The sequence below is a fragment of the Pleurodeles waltl genome, chromosome 4_2 (genome assembly GCF_031143425.1).
Source record: "Pleurodeles waltl isolate 20211129_DDA chromosome 4_2, aPleWal1.hap1.20221129, whole genome shotgun sequence".
Lineage (NCBI taxonomy): Eukaryota > Metazoa > Chordata > Amphibia > Caudata > Salamandridae > Pleurodeles > Pleurodeles waltl.
This window is the reverse complement of record NC_090443.1, coordinates 1,011,977,335-1,011,994,312: the sequence shown is the minus strand read 5'-3', so window position 1 is coordinate 1,011,994,312 and position 16,978 is coordinate 1,011,977,335. Positions and strand designations below refer to the sequence as shown.

At 34.5% G+C, this 16,978-nt stretch overlaps 18 non-coding genes across 18 annotated transcripts; all 18 read left to right on the top strand.

The window, feature by feature from the left end:
* Positions 1-682: 682 nt before the first annotated feature.
* On the top strand, positions 683-755 carry TRNAK-UUU (transfer RNA lysine (anticodon UUU)). The gene has a single exon. It is a non-coding gene; the product is annotated as a tRNA-Lys (tRNA).
* A 309-nt stretch (positions 756-1,064) lies between these two features.
* Positions 1,065-1,156, top strand: TRNAR-UCU (transfer RNA arginine (anticodon UCU)). Its single transcript is given in 2 exon segments — positions 1,065-1,101; positions 1,121-1,156. It is a non-coding gene; the product is annotated as a tRNA-Arg (tRNA).
* A 1,410-nt stretch (positions 1,157-2,566) lies between these two features.
* Positions 2,567-2,639, top strand: TRNAK-UUU (transfer RNA lysine (anticodon UUU)). Its single transcript has one exon. It is a non-coding gene; the product is annotated as a tRNA-Lys (tRNA).
* A 309-nt stretch (positions 2,640-2,948) lies between these two features.
* Positions 2,949-3,040, top strand: TRNAR-UCU (transfer RNA arginine (anticodon UCU)). Its single transcript is given in 2 exon segments — positions 2,949-2,985; positions 3,005-3,040. It is a non-coding gene; the product is annotated as a tRNA-Arg (tRNA).
* Positions 3,041-4,450: 1,410 nt separating this feature from the next.
* On the top strand, positions 4,451-4,523 carry TRNAK-UUU (transfer RNA lysine (anticodon UUU)). The gene has a single exon. It is a non-coding gene; the product is annotated as a tRNA-Lys (tRNA).
* Positions 4,524-4,832: 309 nt separating this feature from the next.
* Positions 4,833-4,924, top strand: TRNAR-UCU (transfer RNA arginine (anticodon UCU)). Its single transcript is given in 2 exon segments — positions 4,833-4,869; positions 4,889-4,924. It is a non-coding gene; the product is annotated as a tRNA-Arg (tRNA).
* A 1,410-nt stretch (positions 4,925-6,334) lies between these two features.
* Positions 6,335-6,407, top strand: TRNAK-UUU (transfer RNA lysine (anticodon UUU)). Its single transcript has one exon. It is a non-coding gene; the product is annotated as a tRNA-Lys (tRNA).
* Positions 6,408-6,716: 309 nt separating this feature from the next.
* Positions 6,717-6,808, top strand: TRNAR-UCU (transfer RNA arginine (anticodon UCU)). The gene is given in 2 exon segments: positions 6,717-6,753; positions 6,773-6,808. It is a non-coding gene; the product is annotated as a tRNA-Arg (tRNA).
* A 1,410-nt stretch (positions 6,809-8,218) lies between these two features.
* Positions 8,219-8,291, top strand: TRNAK-UUU (transfer RNA lysine (anticodon UUU)). Its single transcript has one exon. It is a non-coding gene; the product is annotated as a tRNA-Lys (tRNA).
* A 309-nt stretch (positions 8,292-8,600) lies between these two features.
* On the top strand, positions 8,601-8,692 carry TRNAR-UCU (transfer RNA arginine (anticodon UCU)). The gene is given in 2 exon segments: positions 8,601-8,637; positions 8,657-8,692. It is a non-coding gene; the product is annotated as a tRNA-Arg (tRNA).
* Positions 8,693-10,102: 1,410 nt separating this feature from the next.
* On the top strand, positions 10,103-10,175 carry TRNAK-UUU (transfer RNA lysine (anticodon UUU)). Its single transcript has one exon. It is a non-coding gene; the product is annotated as a tRNA-Lys (tRNA).
* A 309-nt stretch (positions 10,176-10,484) lies between these two features.
* TRNAR-UCU (transfer RNA arginine (anticodon UCU)) lies at positions 10,485-10,576 on the top strand. The gene is given in 2 exon segments: positions 10,485-10,521; positions 10,541-10,576. It is a non-coding gene; the product is annotated as a tRNA-Arg (tRNA).
* Positions 10,577-11,986: 1,410 nt separating this feature from the next.
* TRNAK-UUU (transfer RNA lysine (anticodon UUU)) lies at positions 11,987-12,059 on the top strand. Its single transcript has one exon. It is a non-coding gene; the product is annotated as a tRNA-Lys (tRNA).
* Positions 12,060-12,368: 309 nt separating this feature from the next.
* Positions 12,369-12,460, top strand: TRNAR-UCU (transfer RNA arginine (anticodon UCU)). The gene is given in 2 exon segments: positions 12,369-12,405; positions 12,425-12,460. It is a non-coding gene; the product is annotated as a tRNA-Arg (tRNA).
* A 1,410-nt stretch (positions 12,461-13,870) lies between these two features.
* TRNAK-UUU (transfer RNA lysine (anticodon UUU)) lies at positions 13,871-13,943 on the top strand. The gene has a single exon. It is a non-coding gene; the product is annotated as a tRNA-Lys (tRNA).
* A 309-nt stretch (positions 13,944-14,252) lies between these two features.
* On the top strand, positions 14,253-14,344 carry TRNAR-UCU (transfer RNA arginine (anticodon UCU)). The gene is given in 2 exon segments: positions 14,253-14,289; positions 14,309-14,344. It is a non-coding gene; the product is annotated as a tRNA-Arg (tRNA).
* A 1,410-nt stretch (positions 14,345-15,754) lies between these two features.
* Positions 15,755-15,827, top strand: TRNAK-UUU (transfer RNA lysine (anticodon UUU)). The gene has a single exon. It is a non-coding gene; the product is annotated as a tRNA-Lys (tRNA).
* Positions 15,828-16,136: 309 nt separating this feature from the next.
* Positions 16,137-16,228, top strand: TRNAR-UCU (transfer RNA arginine (anticodon UCU)). Its single transcript is given in 2 exon segments — positions 16,137-16,173; positions 16,193-16,228. It is a non-coding gene; the product is annotated as a tRNA-Arg (tRNA).
* The last annotated feature ends 750 nt before the right edge of the window (positions 16,229-16,978 follow it).

Below are 16,978 nucleotides of genomic sequence, written 5' to 3'. Positions count from 1 at the left end.
TGCTATTCAATGCTCAACATAAATCCAGGATCATAGATTCCTAACAACTTCATAAAGTTGATGAGCAGCTGCTAGCTCATTATTTTATTTGATCATTTCTGTCCGACCTCCTAAAAAGATTGGCTCTGTGGCACAATGGATAGTGCTTTGGCTTTCAAGAGTAATGTAAAGAAGGCATTCAAAAGTTGTGGTTTTGAATCCCACCAGAGGCAATGTTGTCCTACATTTCTTTTATAATGAATTGAAATTGCAATAAATAATGCAGCTTCTTCTTGCTCTGAAATCATTCACCAAAATGGCCTTTGAAAGAAGCCCTTTTTTCAACCGACACCACTTGAATAGAAAATATTGTATAATCTACATATAAGAGGAAATTGACAGGTAGACTGAGTAAAATATAATGTATTAGGCAGTAAGAGTTTTTGGTCCTTTCTTAATTGTGTATTGTCAATGAAGAAGCATTAATTCCGAATCAGCAGAAAATGAGATGGTACAAATTTCAGGACTTAAAGAGATAAAATATAATGCTGAGATGTCAAAAGCTTGAAATATCAATTCATGATAAAACTCTACATATTGATTATCAATATATGTAATGATAATAATAAATGATTGTCAGTAAATGTAAGGTTGGTATCCTTCCAAATTGTTTTAATGTGATTTGAAGATTAGAGTAAGCAGAGCCTGGATAGCTCAGTCGGTAGAGCATCAGACTTTTAATCTGAGGGTCCAGGGTTCACGTCCCTGTGCAGGCGGGGTGCTATGTTTAAGAAGAAGTACTCTTTTAGTTTCTATTGCATGATGAACAAGATATTACATTGACAGAATTGCAAAACCTTCTTAAATGGAGTTTTTTAAATTGTCAAGATTTTATCCGTCAGAGGCCTTTTGAGTAGACTTATCCAACTGTATCATGTAGTTTGGCATGTTGAATATCTTTTTCCCCATGCAATGCTCAACATGTAACCATGATTATAGTATCCTATCAACTTTGTAAAGTTGATCATCAGTTGCTTGCTCATTATTTTATTTCAGAATTTCTGAAAAGTTTCTTGGTGCAGGTTGGCTCTGTGGCGCAATGGATAGCGCATTGGACTTCTAGGAAAATGTTAAAAAAGGCATTCAAAGGCTGTGGGTTCGAATACCACCAGAGTCAATATTATTGCTCAATTTCTTTCATAACGAATTGAAATAGCAATAAACAATGCAGCTTCAGCTTCACCCAAAATCATTTACCAAAATAGCCTTTGAAAGAAGGCCTGTTTTAAACAAAGAGTGCTTGAATAGAAAACATTGTATAATCAATATGCAAGAGGAAATTGTCAGGTGTACTGATGAAAATATAATTTACTAGATAGTAGGAGTTTCGGCCCTTTCTCAATTGTATACTGTCACTGAAGAAGCATGAATTCTAAGTCAGCAGAAAATGAGATAGTACATATTTCAGGACTTAAAATAGATGACATTTAATGCTGAGGTTTCAAAAGTTTGAAATATCAGTTCACTATCAAACGCTACATAATGCTTGTCAATATATGCAATCATATTCATAAATATAGTGTCGGTTGGTATCCTTCCACATTGTTTTAAGATGAATTGAAGATGAAAGTTAATAGACACTGGATAGTTCAGTGAGTGGCACAGCAGACTTTTAATATGAGTGTCCAGGTTTGAAGTTCCTGTTCAAGCAGTGTGTTATGTTTAAGAAGATGCACTCTTGAAGTTTCCACTGCTTGATGAATAAGATATTACATTAAGGGAATTGCAAAACCTTCTTATATGGAGTTGTTAAACTCCTTGCTGTTTTATCTGTGCTATGCCTTTTGAGTCGACTTAACACTTAACCAACTGCATTGTATGGTTTGACATGTTGAATATCATTTTTGCTATTCAATGCTCAACATAAATCCAGGATCATAGATTCCTAACAACTTCATAAAGTTGATGAGCAGCTGCTAGCTCATTATTTTATTTGATCATTTCTGTCCGACCTCCTAAAAAGATTGGCTCTGTGGCACAATGGATAGTGCTTTGGCTTTCAAGAGTAATGTAAAGAAGGCATTCAAAAGTTGTGGTTTTGAATCCCACCAGAGGCAATGTTGTCCTACATTTCTTTTATAATGAATTGAAATTGCAATAAATAATGCAGCTTCTTCTTGCTCTGAAATCATTCACCAAAATGGCCTTTGAAAGAAGCCCTTTTTTCAACCGACACCACTTGAATAGAAAATATTGTATAATCTACATATAAGAGGAAATTGACAGGTAGACTGAGTAAAATATAATGTATTAGGCAGTAAGAGTTTTTGGTCCTTTCTTAATTGTGTATTGTCAATGAAGAAGCATGAATTCCGAATCAGCAGAAAATGAGATGGTACAAATTTCAGGACTTAAAGAGATAAAATATAATGCTGAGATGTCAAAAGCTTGAAATATCAATTCATGATAAAACTCTACATATTGATTATCAATATATGTAATGATAATAATAAATGATTGTCAGTAAATGTAAGGTTGGTATCCTTCCAAATTGTTTTAATGTGATTTGAAGATAAGAGTAAGCAGAGCCTGGATAGCTCAGTCGGTAGAGCATCAGACTTTTAATCTGAGGGTCCAGGGTTCACGTCCCTGTGCAGGCGGGGTGCTATGTTTAAGAAGAAGTACTCTTTTAGTTTCTATTACATGATGAACAAGATATTACATTGACAGAATTGCAAAACCTTCTTAAATGGAGTTTTTTAAATTGTCAAGATTTTATCCGTCAGAGGCCTTTTGAGTAGACTTATCCAACTGTATCATGTAGTTTGGCATGTTGAATATCTTTTTCCCCATGCAATGCTCAACATGTAACCATGATTATAGTATCCTATCAACTTTGTAAAGTTGATCATCAGTTGCTTGCTCATTATTTTATTTCAGAATTTCTGAAAAGTTTCTTGGTGCAGGTTGGCTCTGTGGCGCAATGGATAGCGCATTGGACTTCTAGGAAAATGTTAAAAAAGGCATTCAAAGGCTGTGGGTTCGAATCCCACCAGAGTCAATATTATTGCTCAATTTCTTTCATAACGAATTGAAATAGCAATAAACAATGCAGCTTCAGCTTCACCCAAAATCATTTACCAAAATAGCCTTTGAAAGAAGGCCTGTTTTAAACAAAGAGTGCTTGAATAGAAAACATTGTATAATCAATATGCAAGAGGAAATTGTCAGGTGTACTGATGAAAATATAATTTACTAGATAGTAGGAGTTTCGGCCCTTTCTCAATTGTATACTGTCACTGAAGAAGCATGAATTCTAAGTCAGCAGAAAATGAGATAGTACATATTTCAGGACTTAAAATAGATGACATTTAATGCTGAGGTTTCAAAAGTTTGAAATATCAGTTCACTATCAAACGCTACATAATGCTTGTCAATATATGCAATCATATTCATAAATATAGTGTCGGTTGGAATCCTTCCACATTGTTTTAAGATGAATTGAAGATGAAAGTTAGTAGACACTGGATAGTTCAGTGAGTGGCACAGCAGACTTTTAATATGAGTGTCCAGGTTTGAAGTTCCTGTTCAGGCAGTGTGTTATGTTTAAGAAGATGCACTCTTGAAGTTTCCACTGCTTGATGAATAAGATATTACATTAAGGGAATTGCAAAACCTTCTTATATGGAGTTGTTAAACTCCTTGCTGTTTTATCTGTGCTATGCCTTTTGAGTCGACTTAACACTTAACCAACTGCATTGTATGGTTTGACATGTTGAATATCATTTTTGCTATTCAATGCTCAACATAAATCCAGGATCATAGATTCCTAACAACTTCATAAAGTTGATGAGCAGCTGCTAGCTCATTATTTTATTTGATCATTTCTGTCCGACCTCCTAAAAAGATTGGCTCTGTGGCACAATGGATAGTGCTTTGGCTTTCAAGAGTAATGTAAAGAAGGCATTCAAAAGTTGTGGTTTTGAATCCCACCAGAGGCAATGTTGTCCTACATTTCTTTTATAATGAATTGAAATTGCAATAAATAATGCAGCTTCTTCTTGCTCTGAAATCATTCACCAAAATGGCCTTTGAAAGAAGCCCTTTTTTCAACCGACACCACTTGAATAGAAAATATTGTATAATCTACATATAAGAGGAAATTGACAGGTAGACTGAGTAAAATATAATGTATTAGGCAGTAAGAGTTTTTGGTCCTTTCTTAATTGTGTATTGTCAATGAAGAAGCATTAATTCCGAATCAGCAGAAAATGAGATGGTACAAATTTCAGGACTTAAAGAGATAAAATATAATGCTGAGATGTCAAAAGCTTGAAATATCAATTCATGATAAAACTCTACATATTGATTATCAATATATGTAATGATAATAATAAATGATTGTCAGTAAATGTAAGGTTGGTATCCTTCCAAATTGTTTTAATGTGATTTGAAGATTAGAGTAAGCAGAGCCTGGATAGCTCAGTCGGTAGAGCATCAGACTTTTAATCTGAGGGTCCAGGGTTCACGTCCCTGTGCAGGCGGGGTGCTATGTTTAAGAAGAAGTACTCTTTTAGTTTCTATTGCATGATGAACAAGATATTACATTGACAGAATTGCAAAACCTTCTTAAATGGAGTTTTTTAAATTGTCAAGATTTTATCCGTCAGAGGCCTTTTGAGTAGACTTATCCAACTGTATCATGTAGTTTGGCATGTTGAATATCTTTTTCCCCATGCAATGCTCAACATGTAACCATGATTATAGTATCCTATCAACTTTGTAAAGTTGATCATCAGTTGCTTGCTCATTATTTTATTTCAGAATTTCTGAAAAGTTTCTTGGTGCAGGTTGGCTCTGTGGCGCAATGGCTAGCGCATTGGACTTCTAGGAAAATGTTAAAAAAGGCATTCAAAGGCTGTGGGTTCGAATCCCACCAGAGTCAATATTATTGCTCAATTTCTTTCATAACGAATTGAAATAGCAATAAACAATGCAGCTTCAGCTTCACCCAAAATCATTTACCAAAATAGCCTTTGAAAGAAGGCCTGTTTTAAACAAAGAGTGCTTGAATAGAAAACATTGTATAATCAATATGCAAGAGGAAATTGTCAGGTGTACTGATGAAAATATAATTTACTAGATAGTAGGAGTTTCGGCCCTTTCTCAATTGTATACTGTCACTGAAGAAGCATGAATTCTAAGTCAGCAGAAAATGAGATAGTACATATTTCAGGACTTAAAATAGATGACATTTAATGCTGAGGTTTCAAAAGTTTGAAATATCAGTTCACTATCAAACGCTACATAATGCTTGTCAATATATGCAATCATATTCATAAATATAGTGTCGGTTGGAATCCTTCCACATTGTTTTAAGATGAATTGAAGATGAAAGTTAGTAGACACTGGATAGTTCAGTGAGTGGCACAGCAGACTTTTAATATGAGTGTCCAGGTTTGAAGTTCCTGTTCAGGCAGTGTGTTATGTTTAAGAAGATGCACTCTTGAAGTTTCCACTGCTTGATGAATAAGATATTACATTAAGGGAATTGCAAAACCTTCTTATATGGAGTTGTTAAACTCCTTGCTGTTTTATCTGTGCTATGCCTTTTGAGTCGACTTAACACTTAACCAACTGCATTGTATGGTTTGACATGTTGAATATCATTTTTGCTATTCAATGCTCAACATAAATCCAGGATCATAGATTCCTAACAACTTCATAAAGTTGATGAGCAGCTGCTAGCTCATTATTTTATTTGATCATTTCTGTCCGACCTCCTAAAAAGATTGGCTCTGTGGCACAATGGATAGTGCTTTGGCTTTCAAGAGTAATGTAAAGAAGGCATTCAAAAGTTGTGGTTTTGAATCCCACCAGAGGCAATGTTGTCCTACATTTCTTTTATAATGAATTGAAATTGCAATAAATAATGCAGCTTCTTCTTGCTCTGAAATCATTCACCAAAATGGCCTTTGAAAGAAGCCCTTTTTTCAACCGACACCACTTGAATAGAAAATATTGTATAATCTACATATAAGAGGAAATTGACAGGTAGACTGAGTAAAATATAATGTATTAGGCAGTAAGAGTTTTTGGTCCTTTCTTAATTGTGTATTGTCAATGAAGAAGCATGAATTCCGAATCAGCAGAAAATGAGATGGTACAAATTTCAGGACTTAAAGAGATAAAATATAATGCTGAGATGTCAAAAGCTTGAAATATCAATTCATGATAAAACTCTACATATTGATTATCAATATATGTAATGATAATAATAAATGATTGTCAGTAAATGTAAGGTTGGTATCCTTCCAAATTGTTTTAATGTGATTTGAAGATTAGAGTAAGCAGAGCCTGGATAGCTCAGTCGGTAGAGCATCAGACTTTTAATCTGAGGGTCCAGGGTTCACGTCCCTGTGCAGGCGGGGTGCTATGTTTAAGAAGAAGTACTCTTTTAGTTTCTATTGCATGATGAACAAGATATTACATTGACAGAATTGCAAAACCTTCTTAAATGGAGTTTTTTAAATTGTCAAGATTTTATCCGTCAGAGGCCTTTTGAGTAGACTTATCCAACTGTATCATGTAGTTTGGCATGTTGAATATCTTTTTCCCCATGCAATGCTCAACATGTAACCATGATTATAGTATCCTATCAACTTTGTAAAGTTGATCATCAGTTGCTTGCTCATTATTTTATTTCAGAATTTCTGAAAAGTTTCTTGGTGCAGGTTGGCTCTGTGGCGCAATGGATAGCGCATTGGACTTCTAGGAAAATGTTAAAAAAGGCATTCAAAGGCTGTGGGTTCGAATACCACCAGAGTCAATATTATTGCTCAATTTCTTTCATAACGAATTGAAATAGCAATAAACAATGCAGCTTCAGCTTCACCCAAAATCATTTACCAAAATAGCCTTTGAAAGAAGGCCTGTTTTAAACAAAGAGTGCTTGAATAGAAAACATTGTATAATCAATATGCAAGAGGAAATTGTCAGGTGTACTGATGAAAATATAATTTACTAGATAGTAGGAGTTTCGGCCCTTTCTCAATTGTATACTGTCACTGAAGAAGCATGAATTCTAAGTCAGCAGAAAATGAGATAGTACATATTTCAGGACTTAAAATAGATGACATTTAATGCTGAGGTTTCAAAAGTTTGAAATATCAGTTCACTATCAAACGCTACATAATGCTTGTCAATATATGCAATCATATTCATAAATATAGTGTCGGTTGGTATCCTTCCACATTGTTTTAAGATGAATTGAAGATGAAAGTTAATAGACACTGGATAGTTCAGTGAGTGGCACAGCAGACTTTTAATATGAGTGTCCAGGTTTGAAGTTCCTGTTCAAGCAGTGTGTTATGTTTAAGAAGATGCACTCTTGAAGTTTCCACTGCTTGATGAATAAGATATTACATTAAGGGAATTGCAAAACCTTCTTATATGGAGTTGTTAAACTCCTTGCTGTTTTATCTGTGCTATGCCTTTTGAGTCGACTTAACACTTAACCAACTGCATTGTATGGTTTGACATGTTGAATATCATTTTTGCTATTCAATGCTCAACATAAATCCAGGATCATAGATTCCTACCAACTTCATAAAGTTGATGAGCAGCTGCTAGCTCATTATTTTATTTGATCATTTCTGTCCGACCTCCTAAAAAGATTGGCTCTGTGGCACAATGGATAGTGCTTTGGCTTTCAAGAGTAATGTAAAGAAGGCATTCAAAAGTTGTGGTTTTGAATCCCACCAGAGGCAATGTTGTCCTACATTTCTTTTATAATGAATTGAAATTGCAATAAATAATGCAGCTTCTTCTTGCTCTGAAATCATTCACCAAAATGGCCTTTGAAAGAAGCCCTTTTTTCAACCGACACCACTTGAATAGAAAATATTGTATAATCTACATATAAGAGGAAATTGACAGGTAGACTGAGTAAAATATAATGTATTAGGCAGTAAGAGTTTTTGGTCCTTTCTTAATTGTGTATTGTCAATGAAGAAGCATGAATTCCGAATCAGCAGAAAATGAGATGGTACAAATTTCAGGACTTAAAGAGATAAAATATAATGCTGAGATGTCAAAAGCTTGAAATATCAATTCATGATAAAACTCTACATATTGATTATCAATATATGTAATGATAATAATAAATGATTGTCAGTAAATGTAAGGTTGGTATCCTTCCAAATTGTTTTAATGTGATTTGAAGATAAGAGTAAGCAGAGCCTGGATAGCTCAGTCGGTAGAGCATCAGACTTTTAATCTGAGGGTCCAGGGTTCACGTCCCTGTGCAGGCGGGGTGCTATGTTTAAGAAGAAGTACTCTTTTAGTTTCTATTGCATGATGAACAAGATATTACATTGACAGAATTGCAAAACCTTCTTAAATGGAGTTTTTTAAATTGTCAAGATTTTATCCGTCAGAGGCCTTTTGAGTAGACTTATCCAACTGTATCATGTAGTTTGGCATGTTGAATATCTTTTTCCCCATGCAATGCTCAACATGTAACCATGATTATAGTATCCTATCAACTTTGTAAAGTTGATCATCAGTTGCTTGCTCATTATTTTATTTCAGAATTTCTGAAAAGTTTCTTGGTGCAGGTTGGCTCTGTGGCGCAATGGATAGCGCATTGGACTTCTAGGAAAATGTTAAAAAAGGCATTCAAAGGCTGTGGGTTCGAATCCCACCAGAGTCAATATTATTGCTCAATTTCTTTCATAACGAATTGAAATAGCAATAAACAATGCAGCTTCAGCTTCACCCAAAATCATTTACCAAAATAGCCTTTGAAAGAAGGCCTGTTTTAAACAAAGAGTGCTTGAATAGAAAACATTGTATAATCAATATGCAAGAGGAAATTGTCAGGTGTACTGATGAAAATATAATTTACTAGATAGTAGGAGTTTCGGCCCTTTCTCAATTGTATACTGTCACTGAAGAAGCATGAATTCTAAGTCAGCAGAAAATGAGATAGTACATATTTCAGGACTTAAAATAGATGACATTTAATGCTGAGGTTTCAAAAGTTTGAAATATCAGTTCACTATCAAACGCTACATAATGCTTGTCAATATATGCAATCATATTCATAAATATAGTGTCGGTTGGAATCCTTCCACATTGTTTTAAGATGAATTGAAGATGAAAGTTAGTAGACACTGGATAGTTCAGTGAGTGGCACAGCAGACTTTTAATATGAGTGTCCAGGTTTGAAGTTCCTGTTCAGGCAGTGTGTTATGTTTAAGAAGATGCACTCTTGAAGTTTCCACTGCTTGATGAATAAGATATTACATTAAGGGAATTGCAAAACCTTCTTATATGGAGTTGTTAAACTCCTTGCTGTTTTATCTGTGCTATGCCTTTTGAGTCGACTTAACACTTAACCAACTGCATTGTATGGTTTGACATGTTGAATATCATTTTTGCTATTCAATGCTCAACATAAATCCAGGATCATAGATTCCTAACAACTTCATAAAGTTGATGAGCAGCTGCTAGCTCATTATTTTATTTGATCATTTCTGTCCGACCTCCTAAAAAGATTGGCTCTGTGGCACAATGGATAGTGCTTTGGCTTTCAAGAGTAATGTAAAGAAGGCATTCAAAAGTTGTGGTTTTGAATCCCACCAGAGGCAATGTTGTCCTACATTTCTTTTATAATGAATTGAAATTGCAATAAATAATGCAGCTTCTTCTTGCTCTGAAATCATTCACCAAAATGGCCTTTGAAAGAAGCCCTTTTTTCAACCGACACCACTTGAATAGAAAATATTGTATAATCTACATATAAGAGGAAATTGACAGGTAGACTGAGTAAAATATAATGTATTAGGCAGTAAGAGTTTTTGGTCCTTTCTTAATTGTGTATTGTCAATGAAGAAGCATGAATTCCGAATCAGCAGAAAATGAGATGGTACAAATTTCAGGACTTAAAGAGATAAAATATAATGCTGAGATGTCAAAAGCTTGAAATATCAATTCATGATAAAACTCTACATATTGATTATCAATATATGTAATGATAATAATAAATGATTGTCAGTAAATGTAAGGTTGGTATCCTTCCAAATTGTTTTAATGTGATTTGAAGATTAGAGTAAGCAGAGCCTGGATAGCTCAGTCGGTAGAGCATCAGACTTTTAATCTGAGGGTCCAGGGTTCACGTCCCTGTGCAGGCGGGGTGCTATGTTTAAGAAGAAGTACTCTTTTAGTTTCTATTGCATGATGAACAAGATATTACATTGACAGAATTGCAAAACCTTCTTAAATGGAGTTTTTTAAATTGTCAAGATTTTATCCGTCAGAGGCCTTTTGAGTAGACTTATCCAACTGTATCATGTAGTTTGGCATGTTGAATATCTTTTTCCCCATGCAATGCTCAACATGTAACCATGATTATAGTATCCTATCAACTTTGTAAAGTTGATCATCAGTTGCTTGCTCATTATTTTATTTCAGAATTTCTGAAAAGTTTCTTGGTGCAGGTTGGCTCTGTGGCGCAATGGATAGCGCATTGGACTTCTAGGAAAATGTTAAAAAAGGCATTCAAAGGCTGTGGGTTCGAATACCACCAGAGTCAATATTATTGCTCAATTTCTTTCATAACGAATTGAAATAGCAATAAACAATGCAGCTTCAGCTTCACCCAAAATCATTTACCAAAATAGCCTTTGAAAGAAGGCCTGTTTTAAACAAAGAGTGCTTGAATAGAAAACATTGTATAATCAATATGCAAGAGGAAATTGTCAGGTGTACTGATGAAAATATAATTTACTAGATAGTAGGAGTTTCGGCCCTTTCTCAATTGTATACTGTCACTGAAGAAGCATGAATTCTAAGTCAGCAGAAAATGAGATAGTACATATTTCAGGACTTAAAATAGATGACATTTAATGCTGAGGTTTCAAAAGTTTGAAATATCAGTTCACTATCAAACGCTACATAATGCTTGTCAATATATGCAATCATATTCATAAATATAGTGTCGGTTGGTATCCTTCCACATTGTTTTAAGATGAATTGAAGATGAAAGTTAATAGACACTGGATAGTTCAGTGAGTGGCACAGCAGACTTTTAATATGAGTGTCCAGGTTTGAAGTTCCTGTTCAAGCAGTGTGTTATGTTTAAGAAGATGCACTCTTGAAGTTTCCACTGCTTGATGAATAAGATATTACATTAAGGGAATTGCAAAACCTTCTTATATGGAGTTGTTAAACTCCTTGCTGTTTTATCTGTGCTATGCCTTTTGAGTCGACTTAACACTTAACCAACTGCATTGTATGGTTTGACATGTTGAATATCATTTTTGCTATTCAATGCTCAACATAAATCCAGGATCATAGATTCCTACCAACTTCATAAAGTTGATGAGCAGCTGCTAGCTCATTATTTTATTTGATCATTTCTGTCCGACCTCCTAAAAAGATTGGCTCTGTGGCACAATGGATAGTGCTTTGGCTTTCAAGAGTAATGTAAAGAAGGCATTCAAAAGTTGTGGTTTTGAATCCCACCAGAGGCAATGTTGTCCTACATTTCTTTTATAATGAATTGAAATTGCAATAAATAATGCAGCTTCTTCTTGCTCTGAAATCATTCACCAAAATGGCCTTTGAAAGAAGCCCTTTTTTCAACCGACACCACTTGAATAGAAAATATTGTATAATCTACATATAAGAGGAAATTGACAGGTAGACTGAGTAAAATATAATGTATTAGGCAGTAAGAGTTTTTGGTCCTTTCTTAATTGTGTATTGTCAATGAAGAAGCATGAATTCCGAATCAGCAGAAAATGAGATGGTACAAATTTCAGGACTTAAAGAGATAAAATATAATGCTGAGATGTCAAAAGCTTGAAATATCAATTCATGATAAAACTCTACATATTGATTATCAATATATGTAATGATAATAATAAATGATTGTCAGTAAATGTAAGGTTGGTATCCTTCCAAATTGTTTTAATGTGATTTGAAGATAAGAGTAAGCAGAGCCTGGATAGCTCAGTCGGTAGAGCATCAGACTTTTAATCTGAGGGTCCAGGGTTCACGTCCCTGTGCAGGCGGGGTGCTATGTTTAAGAAGAAGTACTCTTTTAGTTTCTATTGCATGATGAACAAGATATTACATTGACAGAATTGCAAAACCTTCTTAAATGGAGTTTTTTAAATTGTCAAGATTTTATCCGTCAGAGGCCTTTTGAGTAGACTTATCCAACTGTATCATGTAGTTTGGCATGTTGAATATCTTTTTCCCCATGCAATGCTCAACATGTAACCATGATTATAGTATCCTATCAACTTTGTAAAGTTGATCATCAGTTGCTTGCTCATTATTTTATTTCAGAATTTCTGAAAAGTTTCTTGGTGCAGGTTGGCTCTGTGGCGCAATGGATAGCGCATTGGACTTCTAGGAAAATGTTAAAAAAGGCATTCAAAGGCTGTGGGTTCGAATCCCACCAGAGTCAATATTATTGCTCAATTTCTTTCATAACGAATTGAAATAGCAATAAACAATGCAGCTTCAGCTTCACCCAAAATCATTTACCAAAATAGCCTTTGAAAGAAGGCCTGTTTTAAACAAAGAGTGCTTGAATAGAAAACATTGTATAATCAATATGCAAGAGGAAATTGTCAGGTGTACTGATGAAAATATAATTTACTAGATAGTAGGAGTTTCGGCCCTTTCTCAATTGTATACTGTCACTGAAGAAGCATGAATTCTAAGTCAGCAGAAAATGAGATAGTACATATTTCAGGACTTAAAATAGATGACATTTAATGCTGAGGTTTCAAAAGTTTGAAATATCAGTTCACTATCAAACGCTACATAATGCTTGTCAATATATGCAATCATATTCATAAATATAGTGTCGGTTGGAATCCTTCCACATTGTTTTAAGATGAATTGAAGATGAAAGTTAGTAGACACTGGATAGTTCAGTGAGTGGCACAGCAGACTTTTAATATGAGTGTCCAGGTTTGAAGTTCCTGTTCAGGCAGTGTGTTATGTTTAAGAAGATGCACTCTTGAAGTTTCCACTGCTTGATGAATAAGATATTACATTAAGGGAATTGCAAAACCTTCTTATATGGAGTTGTTAAACTCCTTGCTGTTTTATCTGTGCTATGCCTTTTGAGTCGACTTAACACTTAACCAACTGCATTGTATGGTTTGACATGTTGAATATCATTTTTGCTATTCAATGCTCAACATAAATCCAGGATCATAGATTCCTAACAACTTCATAAAGTTGATGAGCAGCTGCTAGCTCATTATTTTATTTGATCATTTCTGTCCGACCTCCTAAAAAGATTGGCTCTGTGGCACAATGGATAGTGCTTTGGCTTTCAAGAGTAATGTAAAGAAGGCATTCAAAAGTTGTGGTTTTGAATCCCACCAGAGGCAATGTTGTCCTACATTTCTTTTATAATGAATTGAAATTGCAATAAATAATGCAGCTTCTTCTTGCTCTGAAATCATTCACCAAAATGGCCTTTGAAAGAAGCCCTTTTTTCAACCGACACCACTTGAATAGAAAATATTGTATAATCTACATATAAGAGGAAATTGACAGGTAGACTGAGTAAAATATAATGTATTAGGCAGTAAGAGTTTTTGGTCCTTTCTTAATTGTGTATTGTCAATGAAGAAGCATTAATTCCGAATCAGCAGAAAATGAGATGGTACAAATTTCAGGACTTAAAGAGATAAAATATAATGCTGAGATGTCAAAAGCTTGAAATATCAATTCATGATAAAACTCTACATATTGATTATCAATATATGTAATGATAATAATAAATGATTGTCAGTAAATGTAAGGTTGGTATCCTTCCAAATTGTTTTAATGTGATTTGAAGATTAGAGTAAGCAGAGCCTGGATAGCTCAGTCGGTAGAGCATCAGACTTTTAATCTGAGGGTCCAGGGTTCACGTCCCTGTGCAGGCGGGGTGCTATGTTTAAGAAGAAGTACTCTTTTAGTTTCTATTGCATGATGAACAAGATATTACATTGACAGAATTGCAAAACCTTCTTAAATGGAGTTTTTTAAATTGTCAAGATTTTATCCGTCAGAGGCCTTTTGAGTAGACTTATCCAACTGTATCATGTAGTTTGGCATGTTGAATATCTTTTTCCCCATGCAATGCTCAACATGTAACCATGATTATAGTATCCTATCAACTTTGTAAAGTTGATCATCAGTTGCTTGCTCATTATTTTATTTCAGAATTTCTGAAAAGTTTCTTGGTGCAGGTTGGCTCTGTGGCGCAATGGATAGCGCATTGGACTTCTAGGAAAATGTTAAAAAAGGCATTCAAAGGCTGTGGGTTCGAATCCCACCAGAGTCAATATTATTGCTCAATTTCTTTCATAATGAATTGAAATAGCAATAAACAATGCAGCTTCAGCTTCACCCAAAATCATTTACCAAAATAGCCTTTGAAAGAAGGCCTGTTTTAAACAAAGAGTGCTTGAATAGAAAACATTGTATAATCAATATGCAAGAGGAAATTGTCAGGTGTACTGATGAAAATATAATTTACTAGATAGTAGGAGTTTCGGCCCTTTCTCAATTGTATACTGTCACTGAAGAAGCATGAATTCTAAGTCAGCAGAAAATGAGATAGTACATATTTCAGGACTTAAAATAGATGACATTTAATGCTGAGGTTTCAAAAGTTTGAAATATCAGTTCACTATCAAACGCTACATAATGCTTGTCAATATATGCAATCATATTCATAAATATAGTGTCGGTTGGAATCCTTCCACATTGTTTTAAGATGAATTGAAGATGAAAGTTAGTAGACACTGGATAGTTCAGTGAGTGGCACAGCAGACTTTTAATATGAGTGTCCAGGTTTGAAGTTCCTGTTCAGGCAGTGTGTTATGTTTAAGAAGATGCACTCTTGAAGTTTCCACTGCTTGATGAATAAGATATTACATTAAGGGAATTGCAAAACCTTCTTATATGGAGTTGTTAAACTCCTTGCTGTTTTATCTGTGCTATGCCTTTTGAGTCGACTTAACACTTAACCAACTGCATTGTATGGTTTGACATGTTGAATATCATTTTTGCTATTCAATGCTCAACATAAATCCAGGATCATAGATTCCTAACAACTTCATAAAGTTGATGAGCAGCTGCTAGCTCATTATTTTATTTGATCATTTCTGTCCGACCTCCTAAAAAGATTGGCTCTGTGGCACAATGGATAGTGCTTTGGCTTTCAAGAGTAATGTAAAGAAGGCATTCAAAAGTTGTGGTTTTGAATCCCACCAGAGGCAATGTTGTCCTACATTTCTTTTATAATGAATTGAAATTGCAATAAATAATGCAGCTTCTTCTTGCTCTGAAATCATTCACCAAAATGGCCTTTGAAAGAAGCCCTTTTTTCAACCGACACCACTTGAATAGAAAATATTGTATAATCTACATATAAGAGGAAATTGACAGGTAGACTGAGTAAAATATAATGTATTAGGCAGTAAGAGTTTTTGGTCCTTTCTTAATTGTGTATTGTCAATGAAGAAGCATGAATTCCGAATCAGCAGAAAATGAGATGGTACAAATTTCAGGACTTAAAGAGATAAAATATAATGCTGAGATGTCAAAAGCTTGAAATATCAATTCATGATAAAACTCTACATATTGATTATCAATATATGTAATGATAATAATAAATGATTGTCAGTAAATGTAAGGTTGGTATCCTTCCAAATTGTTTTAATGTGATTTGAAGATTAGAGTAAGCAGAGCCTGGATAGCTCAGTCGGTAGAGCATCAGACTTTTAATCTGAGGGTCCAGGGTTCACGTCCCTGTGCAGGCGGGGTGCTATGTTTAAGAAGAAGTACTCTTTTAGTTTCTATTGCATGATGAACAAGATATTACATTGACAGAATTGCAAAACCTTCTTAAATGGAGTTTTTTAAATTGTCAAGATTTTATCCGTCAGAGGCCTTTTGAGTAGACTTATCCAACTGTATCATGTAGTTTGGCATGTTGAATATCTTTTTCCCCATGCAATGCTCAACATGTAACCATGATTATAGTATCCTATCAACTTTGTAAAGTTGATCATCAGTTGCTTGCTCATTATTTTATTTCAGAATTTCTGAAAAGTTTCTTGGTGCAGGTTGGCTCTGTGGCGCAATGGATAGCGCATTGGACTTCTAGGAAAATGTTAAAAAAGGCATTCAAAGGCTGTGGGTTCGAATACCACCAGAGTCAATATTATTGCTCAATTTCTTTCATAACGAATTGAAATAGCAATAAACAATGCAGCTTCAGCTTCACCCAAAATCATTTACCAAAATAGCCTTTGAAAGAAGGCCTGTTTTAAACAAAGAGTGCTTGAATAGAAAACATTGTATAATCAATATGCAAGAGGAAATTGTCAGGTGTACTGATGAAAATATAATTTACTAGATAGTAGGAGTTTCGGCCCTTTCTCAATTGTATACTGTCACTGAAGAAGCATGAATTCTAAGTCAGCAGAAAATGAGATAGTACATATTTCAGGACTTAAAATAGATGACATTTAATGCTGAGGTTTCAAAAGTTTGAAATATCAGTTCACTATCAAACGCTACATAATGCTTGTCAATATATGCAATCATATTCATAAATATAGTGTCGGTTGGTATCCTTCCACATTGTTTTAAGATGAATTGAAGATGAAAGTTAATAGACACTGGATAGTTCAGTGAGTGGCACAGCAGACTTTTAATATGAGTGTCCAGGTTTGAAGTTCCTGTTCAAGCAGTGTGTTATGTTTAAGAAGATGCACTCTTGAAGTTTCCACTGCTTGATGAATAAGATATTACATTAAGGGAATTGCAAAACCTTCTTATATGGAGTTGTTAAACTCCTTGCTGTTTTATCTGTGCTATGCCTTTTGAGTCGACTTAACACTTAACCAACTGCATTGTATGGTTTGACATGTTGAATATCATTTTTGCTATTCAATGCTCAACATAA